Genomic DNA, 13,511 nt, shown 5'->3' with positions numbered 1-13,511 from the left:
TTATTTCATCAGAGTTGAAATGTATTCCCAGTGGCAGAAAATTTAAGGAGGTGTGGCTGAGTTGGTTCCCAGCAGCCCATCCATCATATATCAGGAGAGAAGGCGCCATAATTCAGTGGCACCTGAGCAGCCACAGTTTCCCACTTTAAATTTAGCCACGAGGGCTCTTGTGCCTTTACAGAGGACAGCTCTGCTTTGACAGCTTGTCCATGGTGGCTCCATGTTAGATATAAGATAAAAAAAAATCATACAAGCAAGGTTAGGAACGGTCCTGAAGTTATCCATGTTTAATGAGCTCCCTGATCCACTGACAAAAGGCTCACAGTCTTCCCCGTTATAGCGAATGTGTCCTTTGTTCCTATTTAAATCGTTTCCCAAGAATAAATCCTTCCATACGTTTAAACTGATGAATGAAAATATCCCATACTTGATATCTCCTTTTGGCAAACCATAAATTGCCATTCTAGGCAAAAGTGAGCCAGAATTTGAAGGTGATATTGGAAGTATTTGCCGGCTATAAGTAAAACAGTAATTAGGAAAAGCTGGTTTGGGAACTTGGGAAAATATATATAAATACATGATATAACAGTGCTGGCTTGAAAAGCAATTATTAACTAGTGTTCTAGGAAATAGCAAGTGGCCTTGAACATGCATTTTCTTTACTCCTGGGCTTCTAAGTGGCAACTCTGAACAATTACATTTTGATAGTGGTTCCTCTATGCAAAACCCCCCTTTTATACACATGAGCCTATGGCTTTCCCTCAGCAGGTGATGAAGCATGGGGAGTAGCAGCCAGAGCTGATCCTGCACACTCATTCATTTCCGGTATTGTATGGTTTGGGAGGTGAGGGAATAGAAAAGAGAATTCCCATGAATGTTATCACTCACGGACTGTTCTGGTAGTCTTGCATATGCTCATTTAATGTGCAATTAATTAGGTTCCATTTGTCTGTTGACATCAAAAGAAGGAGGTTAAAAAAACAAAAAACAATGGCTTCTATTCCTAGTTTAAAAAGATGTAGTGTCTACATCTGGGACTGCTTCCCCAAGCAATTCAAACCTGCTTAAATGTATGGATGACTTAATAATATGCACACAACTATCATTTAGAATGAATTGTCAGATTGTACTGTTAGATATTCAAGAGCATAAAGTATTAAAATATCCATTACATCTATATCAATAGGAATAAAATAATTCAACAGCAATACTGTATGTACCATGGACACCTCTGAAACTTTTCAGAAAAAAATTAAAGGATTCAACTGAATGCCAGAGATAAGCTCAAAACACAATACTAGCTCATATAATGTGGTCTTGTGTCATCGTTGCTTCTGTTGGCTGCAAGGTATGCCTTCTTTTGAAAAACCCATTTTTTGTGAATGCTCATATTCACATTATGTTGGTGGTGCATAAAATAACAAGGACAAAAGAAAACGTTGCTAATACTATTACAAAATGTTTGATAAGACAAAGACTGAAGGATTTCCATCTTTCTGCCCTTGTTATCCAATGGTCTGGAAAACATACTTCTCTTTTCACATTTGAATAAACATTGCCTGGAATTTGAAATGGGAGACTATTGAGAGGTTTGGTCTACCTTATTATTCTATGCATCTAGTTGTCCATCATTGGCTTAAGCTAGTCAATGCAGTCAAGAACATTTTCCTGTAATCAGTATTGGAATATTGGAATGATATTCAGTTGCCAACTTTGTATGTACAAGGTCTCTTATCTTTTCTTTGATCTATATGTATTGTCAACTTCTGTACAGTCAAGGACTCTACCCTATGTTTTACCTCAGGCAACCAAGTGTTTTGGGCTGTAGTGTGGGTGTACATCAGGCACACACCAATGAGTCACAACCAAAGAGACCTTGATTGGCATCCAAACCAATTGCTGTGCTTTCAAGTAGGTGTCTCCATCCAGGCAGGCCTAAATTAATTTGAGTACGTGCTGCCTCCTTGTGGGAAAATCGGGAGGGAGGGGATTTATTTCCTGGATGATTTTGATTGCTAGGCAAATGGCATGGGAATGTGTGACTCTCTCCTCTTTAGAAGATGAAATAATACAGAGAAGAGGACCTGTGTTACTCAGTGCCTGTTTTGCCTACAGAAAACTCTTCAGCCCACCCGATTTCAATATTTTAAAATATTTTTCACTTTAAAAATTGAAGGGAGAACTAGCAGTTGTAAAGCACCAAACTTTATTTACAAAAATGTTATCTCAGCTGGGCTCAGTATATGCCTTGTCAGCTCTTCCCCATTTGACAATTATTCGCAAGACGTGCTTTGAATCTCACACAAACATGATAGTCATTTAAGACAGCCTAATTTTTTCCCCAGCCTTTGGAACCTGGAGAATAAATTCTGTTTTTCTACTGCCTTCACTTTTTTTGGCTCCTTGAAACAATTTTTGGTCAGATTTTTGTAAAACTAGGGGTGAGGGGTAACAAGCCGCTTTATTGCATAGCAGAGAGGTGCTGTGTTCACCTGAGGTCTGAAGCATTTCTTTCAAACCCTTGAAGAAAGCAATTGTACAAACAATGAGTGCCTGCATTTCAGTTCTTTCTTTGGAAATGTCCCATCTCGTGGCTTGGGGTGGGAGCAGGCTAAGGAAACCAAATATAAAGGGAAATGTTGGAAAGCAGAGAGAGAGAGAGAGAGAGAGAGAGAGAGAGAGAGAGAGAGAGAGAGAGAGAGAGAGAGAGAGAGAGAGAGAGAGAGAGAGAGAGAGAGAGAGAGAGAGAGAGAGAGAGAGAGCGCTATTTGTAAAAATAATGGTGGGACATAAATTACATTATTACAGACATTCTATCACAGCTCAGAGCAGACATATCCAAATAATGTTTCAAATCTGAAAGTTACACTATAAGCAGGTGAGCAAAACTAATTCTACCAGCTCTGGTATCCCTTTCTCCTCTTCCAGATTTTATTGTCAGATTGATCTCCCTTGCATCATATTGAGTTGCTTAAACATTTGCACCTTTCTCCCCATGTCACCAACAGCTATGTATCATCTGTGTCTCATTTTTTTTTCATCAGCCACTGTTTCTTCTTGAGTCCCTAAATGCTGTGCCTGTCAGGTCCCTATTAGAACACTGCCATTCCAAAGGGAGGGGGAGCACGAATTGTGGATTGAGGATGTTTCCAAATTGTTTCTGCTTTTGCTTTGATGTATTTGCATGGGAAATAGGGAGAGGGGAAAGAGCCTTCAGGGCCATCTGCTTTGACTCCTGCCAGCTAGCAAGGATGAGGAAGTGAGACTTTTAGCTTAAAGCTTTTGTGCGGGAACTTCAGATTCCACCTTACTTCTCTGCAATCACTTTCTCTCAGTAAAAGATCCTTTTTGAAACAATGCCTGTTTCAAGAGTTGTGCTTTCCTGAGAGGAAAGCTGAGGCAGGACCTTAACATTAGGCAGAATCTGCAAAGTGGTCAACCCAAAGAGATGCTTAACCTACCATGGGGACCGTGAAAGAGATGTCTGATCATGGCAACGACTAGGAGGAAGTTGAGTTCTGGGGAGAAGATCTTGGCTGACCACAAAGCCTGAAATTGAATTAAGACGGTGAGACAGGGTGCCGCCTGGTAGCTGAATACACTGAGGAGTTTCAAAATCTGGCCAGAGGGCATCTTCATAAGCTGTGGATCAATCAGCTGAAAAATACATGGCCCGTTGTGCTGATACAAGGGCAGCTTACAAAACCCAAAGAGAGAATAGAGCCAAAACTATTCCACATTGGGGACCGCATGTATCTATCCACCTGATTCCTACAGTCCCTGCAACCCTCAAAAATGTTGGGATCAAAATATATAGGACCCTTCCCCATAAAAAGGATTATTAACCCAGTCAAAATGTAGCTAGAATTACAAAATTCATTGAGAAAAGTTCATCCTGTTTTCCATTGCAGTCTCCCTAATCCAGAGGTGGTTTCGCCCCTAAGGCCAGCACCTCTTCCAGTACCTGAACCTATTATGGTAGAGGGGGGACAACATTTTGAGATTAAGGAAATCCTAATTCATGCACACACCAGGGTGCCAACCAATACCTAGTAGTACAGAAAAACCTCCCAGGGGTCAGAATGAGTGGGTGCACAACATCTTCATGCCAGCGGATTGGCTCCTAATGAACTGGGGGCATTGATGTATTTGCATGGGAAATAGGGAGAGGGGAAGGAGCCCTCAGGGCCATCTGCTTTGACTCCTGCCAGCTAGCGAGGGTGAGGAAATGGGACTTTTAGCTTAATGCTTTTGCACGGGAACTTCAGATTCCACCTTACTTTTCTGCAATCACTTTCTTTCAGTAAAATATCCTTTTTGAAACAATGCCTGTTTTAAGAGTTGTGCTTTCCTAAGGGGATAACTAAGGCAAGACTTTACAGTGCCAGTCTATGTGGCATGTTTTTCCTCTCAGGACACGAGGAAGATTGACATTGAAAGTTCTTTAGGTAACTGGGTGTACAAGCAGAGACTGGGAGAACTGGAGGCAACCAGTCTGATCCGAGGCAATGAAATGTTTTATTGCTTAGCAGCCTAGGTAAATCCTAAGTTGCCGCTGTATTATATAAAAGTGCAAGAAGGTGGCATGAAAAAAGAGATGGTAAATAAGTTGCTGCACTCTCCTTTCTCACTTATGCAAAATCTTGCCTCCTAAAGAGATGAAGCAGCTGAGGGTCAGGTGAGTGGTCAACAATCCCTCAGGTCTGCTATATAGATTTTTGTAAGAGGAAAGAAAAAAAGAAAAGGGTGGGATCAAAATATTTGTGGTAAGCTAACATTGGCTTGCTAGCTTTTTGTATGAAATTAAAATCCCCAGCCACCCCAATTGTTTTAGGCTTGCTGGTATAGTATTATGTCACAAGATTAGCTGTTATCCTCAGATGGCAACCCTGTTCTGGCTTTATTCAACCATGCCTTATTTTAATAATTCACCACCATGTTTCTCTTTGATACACCATCCCATTATAAATCCTTTCCTCAATTCATGAAGATACTTATTGCAAGACCATTGGGGCCCCTGCAGTTGGCCCCATGCTTTCCATGTCCCCACTTCTGCACACCACCTGCCTACTTCATGTCCATAACAGAGAATGTCTTAAGTCACAAAACATCTCATACAGGTATCTATAACGCAAGATTCCAGTTCTCCAGTGAACCTAGGTACATGTCTCAACTGCTACTGGTAGGTGAATTCACACATTATGTTAAACCATGGCTTGGTGAATAAACCATGAGTGGTTGGGTTTGCTGATCACAATATGCCAGGAATGTGGGCCCCACCAAATGTGGTAGAATTATGAACGTCGGCATTCACCACAGGCCATACTGGCTATGCACCCCAGTTATAGTGGTTTGGCAATATCTGGAGAACCATGGATTTCGCCCAGTGCCCTAAACCATGCTTTGCAAGGCATAATGTCTGGGCTCACAAAACAAATCAGGCCAGGCGAGCCCTATTATGGCTCTTAACATAGAATCCATTATGTCGGTGGAGATTCTCAGTCATCCAGGTCATAGTTATCCCAAAATTGCTTTTTCACAAGGCAACTGGACTTTCATGAGTCCAGTTGCCTCATGAAAAACCATCTTTGGGATAGAATCTATTAGCCCTTGTGTGACCATCCCAGGTAAGAGATATTGCAATCCAGCAGGAGCGTAACTGGTAAGAGTGGACCTCATGGACCCTTTTCAAAACAACACCCCTGGCTTGTAACATCTACAGTAAGATAGATTGAGAGTATTATAAGAAGCTTATGATGTTTCTTTATGGTTTGTTGCAAGATCAACATTCCAGGAGAATACAATTCAGGTCTGTTGCAAAAACATTGCTCTCTCTTCTCTGGCGGTTCTAGCCATCCTCCAGTTATGAAAAGAAGTAGTGTGTGGAAATTTTATTAACACTGAAAGCTAATGGTATTGAACATATGTTAATCCTCTCTCTTTTACCCCATCACCGACTTCTAGCTGGCCATGGTAAAGTGAACTGATTAGGCTTGGACCAGGGGCAGCAACCTCAGGAAAATGCTGAGGCAATTTCCTGCAGAGGAACTCCTTCCTTTTGACTGTTCTTGGTTTGCTCCATGGAGCATAGTACAGATTAAACCATGAGGGAAGGCAGTGGAGGGGTTGTAGTAAGGGGGTGGCTCTAGCTTCTTTGGAAGATGTATTGTTTGAGGACTTCTTCATCCAGGAGCAGCCTTAGGACTACTGTTCAGCACTGATACTTCCTAAGAGATGAAGTATGGAATCACTTGCGCTAATAGTCAACATTATCATCATCATCATAATCACCACCACCTGAAGAACATGAAAGCCCTGGTTGTGGTGGGCTCTGGCTACTCATCTCTGCCAGATGGATTTCTCCAAGGAAAGTCCTCTCTTGTTGCCCCTCAAGAGAAGCCATTGGTCTTTAGCCTCATGAAGTCTGACAGCGCCAACTGGAGAGACAGATGCCTCCCTCCTTCCCCAGCTTGGGCTGGAGCCTGCCTCTTGTTTCTCACCAACCCTGGGCTCATCCATCTTGCGACGTCTCTTGGCAGGAGAGGGGAAAGTGCTCATAATCCCATTAAGAGCCGCCACTCCGTCTTCATCACATCACAGCAACCAAGGCTGGTATGCCAGGACGGAGAGAGGCAGCCACAGCTCTGGAATGACAATGGAGGCAGCAGCCCAGCAGGAAAAATAGCTGGCATGCCTATCTTGTCACCGGGGACACCAATCGTCCGTCCATCCGTCTGCCCGCCCACCAATCCACCCTGGCGAGGGATCTTGGTCTGACTCTTTCCAAGAACAAGCTAAGTCTGGGCCTGCCCACAGTACATTGTCAGCAGATGGCCAAGTATCCCAGAGCAGCAGTGGGGCAAAGCAGACTGAGTTGCATGAGGTAGAAAGGGGTGGGTATTAGTATTGTTAAATATACTGTAAATATATAATTTTATTTTGAAGCATTTAGAGCAGGGGTCCCCAACCCCTGGTCCATGGAGCAGTACTGGGCTGCAGCATGCCAGCAACTGGGCCACACAGTTTCAAAGCCCCATCCGTGAGATACAGGCAGCACACAAAACCACGCATCCTCCAGTCTGTGGAAAAACCTCTCTCCACCGAACTGGTCCCTGGTGCTGAAAATTTTGGGGACCTTTGATTTAGAGAATAAAATAAATGACTATTGGTAGTCTTCATCTCTGAGAACCAAATAATTGAGGCCTTTGAACTATGGTGCTGGAGAAATCTCCTGCGAGTCCCCTGGACTGCAAAGCGATCAAACCGGTCAGTCCTAGAGGAGATCAACCCTGACTGCTCTTTAGAAGGCCAGATCCTGAAGCTAAAACTCAAAGACTTTGGCCACCTAATGAGAAGGAAGGACTCACTGGAGAAGAGCCTAATGCTGGGAAAGATTGAGGGCAAGAGAAGAAGGGGACGACAGAGAATGAGGTGGCTGGATGGAGTCACTGAAGCAGTAGGCGTGAGCTTAAATGGACTCCAGAAGATGGTAGAGGACAGGAAGGCCTGGAGGAACGTTGTCCATGGGGGGAACGATGGGTCAGACATGACTTCGCAACTAACAACAGCAAGCCTTCGTTTTACACCAGTTTGCTTAGTGACCATTTGAAGTTACAATGGCACAGAAAAAAGTGACTTCTGACCATTTTTCACACTTATGACCGTTGCAGCATCCCCATGGTCACGTGATTTACATTCAGATGCTTGACAACTGACTCACATTTATGACGGTTGCAGTGTCCTGGAATTATGTGATCCCCCTTTTGCAACCTTCTGACTAGCAAAGTCAGTGGGAAAGCCAGATTCATTTAACAACCGTGTTACTAACTTAACAACTGCAGTGATTCATTTAACAACTGTGGCAAGGAAAGCCACAAAATGAGGCAAAAATCACTTAAGAAATTTCTCACTTACCAATATAAATGTTGGACTCAGTTGTGGTCGTACATTGAAGACGACTTGTATATAACAGAAAAAAATGAGAAAAGATGGATGGAATTCTCCAAAGCGCCTGAAGGCAGGACAAGAAGCAACGGATGGAAACTAGTCAAGGAGAGAAGCAACCTAGAACTAAGGAGAAACTTCCTGACAGTTAGAACAATTAATCAGTGGAACAACCTGCCACCAGAAGCTGTGAATGCTCCAACGCTGGAAGTTTTTAAGAAGAGACTGGACAGCCATTTGTCTGAAATGGTATAGGGTTTCCCTGCCTGAGCAGGGGGTTGGACTAGATGACCTCCAAGGTCCCTTCCAACAACTTCTTCTTCTTCTTCTTCTTCTTCTTCTTCTTCTTCTTCTTCTTCTTCTTCTTCTTCTTCTTCTTCTTCTTCTTCTTCTTTCTTCTTTCTTCTTTCTTCTTTCTTCTTCTTTCTGTTGTTGTTGTTGTTGTTGTTGTTATTGTTGTTAATGGAATGAAGTAAGGAAGAGGAAAGAGGAGGCAACAGAATGCCCTACCACTCTATATATGCAGTTTTCATTACTTTGTTTAAGTGGTGAATGCTCCAATACTGGAAGTTTTTAAGAAGAGACTGGACAGCCATTTGCCCGAAATGGTATAGGGTTTCCCTGCCTGAGCAGGGGGTTGGACTAGATGACCTCCAAGGTCCCTTCCAACAACTTCTTCTTCTTCTTCTTCTTCTTCTTCTTCTTCTTCTTCTTCTTCTTCTTCTTCTTCTTCTTCTTCTTCTTCTTCTTTCTTCTTTCTTCTTTCTTCTTTCTTCTTTCTTCTTTCTTCTTCTTTCTGTTGTTGTTGTTGTTGTTATTGTTGTTAATGGAATGAAGTAAGGAAGAGGAAAGAGGAGGCAACAGAATGCCCTACCACTCTATATATGCAGTTTTCATTACTTTGTTTAAGTGGTGAATGCTCCAATACTGGAAGTTTTTAAGAAGAGACTGGACAGCCATTTGCCCGAAATGGTATAGGGTTTCCTGCCTGAGCAGGGGGTTGGACTGGATGACCTCCAAGGTCCCTTCCAACTTTATTGTTGTTGTTGTTGTTATACTACATTTGACAGTGGATGGAAAATAAAACATCAGTATTTCTACTTAGAACAACATTTACAATGGTGCTTTTTCAAGAGGCAGCTGGACTTTCTTTTCTTCTTCTTCTTCTTGAAGAGAGTTTTGCTTCTCATCGAACTAGTTTCTTCCGTTCTGACTCAGAGTTCAGTTCTTGAAAAAGCATCCTTGGGACTACCAGGACCTGGATGACTGAGCATCTCCATAGACAACAGCATTTACAGTTGTCATCAAATTTAAAATTCACTATCTCCCCAATTAAATAAGTGGGATATATAAAGATAAACTCATATAACGGTCAGAAATAATTGTTCATCTCATGGTTCATTCGTGGAGCATCTGTCCCTTGTCTGGAAGTTCTCATGCCATTTTCCTACAACAGAATATGAATTAAGTCCTTATAATCTATGCTAGGAACTATGCTAGTACCAATATTACAGTAAGGCAGGGGTGTCAAACTCGCAACGTCACGTGACGTGTCGCCACGTATCGTGTCTTTTTTTGCCATTGCCGGAAGTGGGGTGAGCGCGGTTTCCCTATGATGCATCCAGCCCGTGGGCCAGCAGTTTGACCACCCCTGTTTGGGATGGACAGCTCAGGGACTTTTCCAGGACAGGGATAATGACACTGTCTGCCAGAGAGCACCAAAGGTCTACGCTAGCAAGTGAAGATAATGATCACAAGATATTCAAGTATTCTTTACTTTAATATACAGTACCCATTCTTCTTCTTCTTAAGAAGCATTAGAAGCAGTTATTACTGTAACAAAGAAGCGGGAGAGGGTCTAAGACAATTAAACAGAAGCTTGATATTTCTTCTCTTTGACAGTGGTTCTTCCTTGAAGTAGACACCATTAACAATTACTCTTAAGGATGCTGTTTCACATAACAGTTTTCATTCCTAGTTAAAAACTCAAGGATACCTTGCAGCTAGTTGTAGGTCTACGTTGCTGCAAGCTGTTCCTACACAGCAGTAAGCCCCAATAAGTTCTGTGGAACATGTTTTTAGATATTAAGCAGAGGGTGGAAATCATGTTGATCCTTGTGAATGAGACATTACACTTTGCGTATACATACAATATATGTGTTCTTGCCTGTTCAGGCTGCATCACTGATGGTTACAATGGTGATTTCGGACTATGATTTCTGGCTGGAAATCAGCCAGGAATAGTAGCAGAGTTTTCGTGTACTAGATTGCCCTAATAAACTTGGCATCTAGAGCAGTGATGGCGAACCTTTTAGAGACCGAGTGCCCAAAACCTGCCCCGCTCTGCCCCCACCCCGTTCCCCCACAGGACCACCCACTGTTTCCATGGCCCGCCGCAGCAGATTGCCCAGACAGCCAGCAGGCCATGCCGGCCAGGCCCTCTACCTGCACCCCACAGCATCATCTATGCGCGACAGGACATGAGGGCGGAGTCTTGTCCCCACTGCCCAGCTGCCATGTCCTTGGCTGCGCTGCTCCACGCAGGCCACGCCCGGGGGGGACTCTTCTCCAGGGGGGCTGCTGGTGAGGAAGGGGCCATGGGGGGAGGCGGGGCTGGGATGACGGCATGCATGCCCACAGAGTGGGCTCTGAGTGCCTCCTCTGGTACGTGTGCCCTAGGTTCGCCACCACTGATCTAGAGTTACCAAATGGCCAGCAAAAGGACACAGCTTCTTCTTTTGCCCTCATGTCCTCTATCTGCCAGGCATAGCCTTAAATATTGTCTGGATTTTTTGAGTGTTTAAAAAAAACAAATCCTGGGCCGTTTTCACAACAGGTGTCATTCAAACTTTGGGATATTGTGACTTTGTAAACTTTATCTTCCTTTCATCAATTGACATTCAATAGCCTAGATTTGTATTATTTGACTTTCTGATTCTAGCAGTTGGCTTCTAGCAATATGTTCTTGAAAATAAAGATTGGTTGGAAAAATATTGAAGTTGAAGAACCAGTCTTTTTGATGCTGAACAAAATAATTTCAAACATGTGGAGGTCTAAGTACATTTTGGGGGTGGGGGGCAGTTTTCCACTGTAACTTTTGTTGTGGGCCAAGAAAGTTAAACAGTTAATGGATTACCTCCCCCCACCCCACCCCATTTGTCCTCCATTCTAATTGTTCCTGTCCTCCTTTGCCTGTTCAGATATATGGTGAACTTCCCCATACCTCCTCTGAGGGGGAAAAATAAAAAAAGGTGAAGTGATTTTGGTATTTTGCTGCCACATAGTGGTGGCAGTGCCAAATGGCATATTATTGTAACAGCTCATCTTTCTGTAATTGCAGTTCATAAATTAATTGATCATTGATCCAGCCCAGTGACTTTAAGCCAAACCAGAAGAGTATGTTTCAGGAAATATGGCACAATATTTCCTACCCTCTTTTTTTATTTTGTATAACTAATATACAAACATGACATCTAACTCCTGGGAATGGGATAAGACTAACAGGCCTAACACAATATCAGTAGAACACAATATCTTTTTATGTTTTTATATGCTTTTCTATGTTGTATGTTGTATTTATATTGCATTGCTTTGTGTTTTAACTGTTGTAAGCTACCCAGAGTCGTGAGTGTGAGATGAGCATCTACAGGTATATAAATTAAAGCAATAAAGAAATAAATAATGTGTTCTTGTTTTTTGTGCCACATTCAAATATGATTAAGTGGGAACACTATTCACAGTTTACAAAGCTGTAAGCTGTTAAGAATGTTTTACGTCAGGCAGGCCTACGTCTAATCCCATTATTTAAATGCCACAAATTAGCCACATGAGTCTTTTGTGACAGAAAAGGTAATAAAGTAAACCCCATATAAAAAGGTCCAGTTCTACATGGCTTGGCTCTATTTTAATAGCTTTCATAACTATAAAGTAATTATGGTAGTTTTCTTCAAGACAACACAACCCAAAGGTTCTTGCTTTTAATTGCAGATTGGCTGCTCAGAAAACATCTGATATCCAGGATCGGTGCTAACCTGGCAAGTATTATGGAGACCAGTTTGAGAGGAGGCCAGAATAAGCCTCTTTTAGTGATGTCCAGTGAGTTACTTGGTGAAGCCACAGGCTAGGGCAGTGTTTCTCAACCTTGACAACTTTAAGATGTGTGGACTTCAACTACCAGAATTTCTCAGTCAGCATTAGCTGACTGTGGAAAAAAAAATCCTTTTTTCACTTCTCTTAAACTTCCTCTATTCATAGCACCAAAAAGGGGCCACTGAGTGCTCAAGACTGCTTCAAATCTAATGACAATTCCTAAATATTTTCAAGGAAGCAAGCAATTTCACATTTATCCAAACCTGAAGTTTCTTGACTTATAAATTCCACTAAATTGAGAATGTACTGCCATATAAATTTATTTATTTATTTATTTTATTGAATTTATATACCGCCCTTTCCCGAAGGACTCAGGGCGGTGTACAGGGTACTTAAAACATTGATACAAAAATTAAAAACAATTAAAAAGATTAAATTTAATCCCTGAAAAAAAATATAAAAACCCCAATTAAAAACCCCAATTAAAATGTACTCGGGGCACCTAATTTTTAATGTATTTATGCATACATTTACATTTAGTGAAGATTTATAAGCTCCAATCTGTACAACAGAGGATATATTACCAGCCATCATTTTAAAAAATTCAGAGCTCATTTAGTAATCCCAGCGTAAGGAAATGGTGTCTCAAGGGAATTGTGATTAAATGAGATGGCTACATTGTTTGTAACTTTTAATGAACCTAATGATTTTTCTTAGTCTTTTAATAATATTGTATTAATTGTGGAATTATTTTTAGTATTGTTCATATTGGGGGGGTTATTGTTTGCTGCCAAGAACCATATTTTATGAGATATAAATGACCATATAAATATTATCATTTTTTTAAAGGCAAGAATTCAAATTGAAATCTCCCTGATCAATGACTGCCAGCCTCTTCTTGAAGTCATCCGCTAGATCAGGGCTTTTCAACCTTTTCACCCAATGTACCACTTTTAGGATATGGCAACATCCGAGTACCACCAGTCGCCTAGCAAGGTGTCAAAAACTTGATGATCAAAAAAAAAAAAGGAAAAAAGTGATGAAGTACAGATAGTCCTCGACTTACAAGTGGCTGTTTGAAGTTACAATGGCACTGAAAAAAGTGCCCCCCAAACGACAGCCAAGCAAGACACCTGCCTGCCCGCCCGGCGGCGCTCTTCCTCCTGTCCAAGGTTTTCATTGTTGTGAGCATTTCTGTTGAGGATTGGCAGCGGGGGGGGGGGGGTGGTTGCAGCAGGTTTTGGTCACTTCACATGACCCTGGGACACTGAGTGTCATAAATATGGGGCTGCCCTTGAAGTGAACCCGGAGGCTTCAGCTGGTGCAAAATGTGGCCGCGCGGGTGCTTATGGGAGTTTCTCGATACTCCCATGTTACACCACTCCTGCGTGAGCTGCACTGGCTTCCGGTTGTTCTCCGAGTGCGATTCAAGGTGCTGGTAAACACTTTTAAAGCCCTACATGGCTTAGGCCCGGGGT

This window comes from Vipera ursinii (assembly GCF_947247035.1).
Source record: "Vipera ursinii genome assembly, chromosome: 2".
NCBI classification, from domain to species: Eukaryota; Metazoa; Chordata; class Lepidosauria; order Squamata; family Viperidae; genus Vipera; species Vipera ursinii.
The sequence above is the reverse complement of the archived record's forward strand: the minus strand, read 5'-3'. Positions refer to the sequence as shown.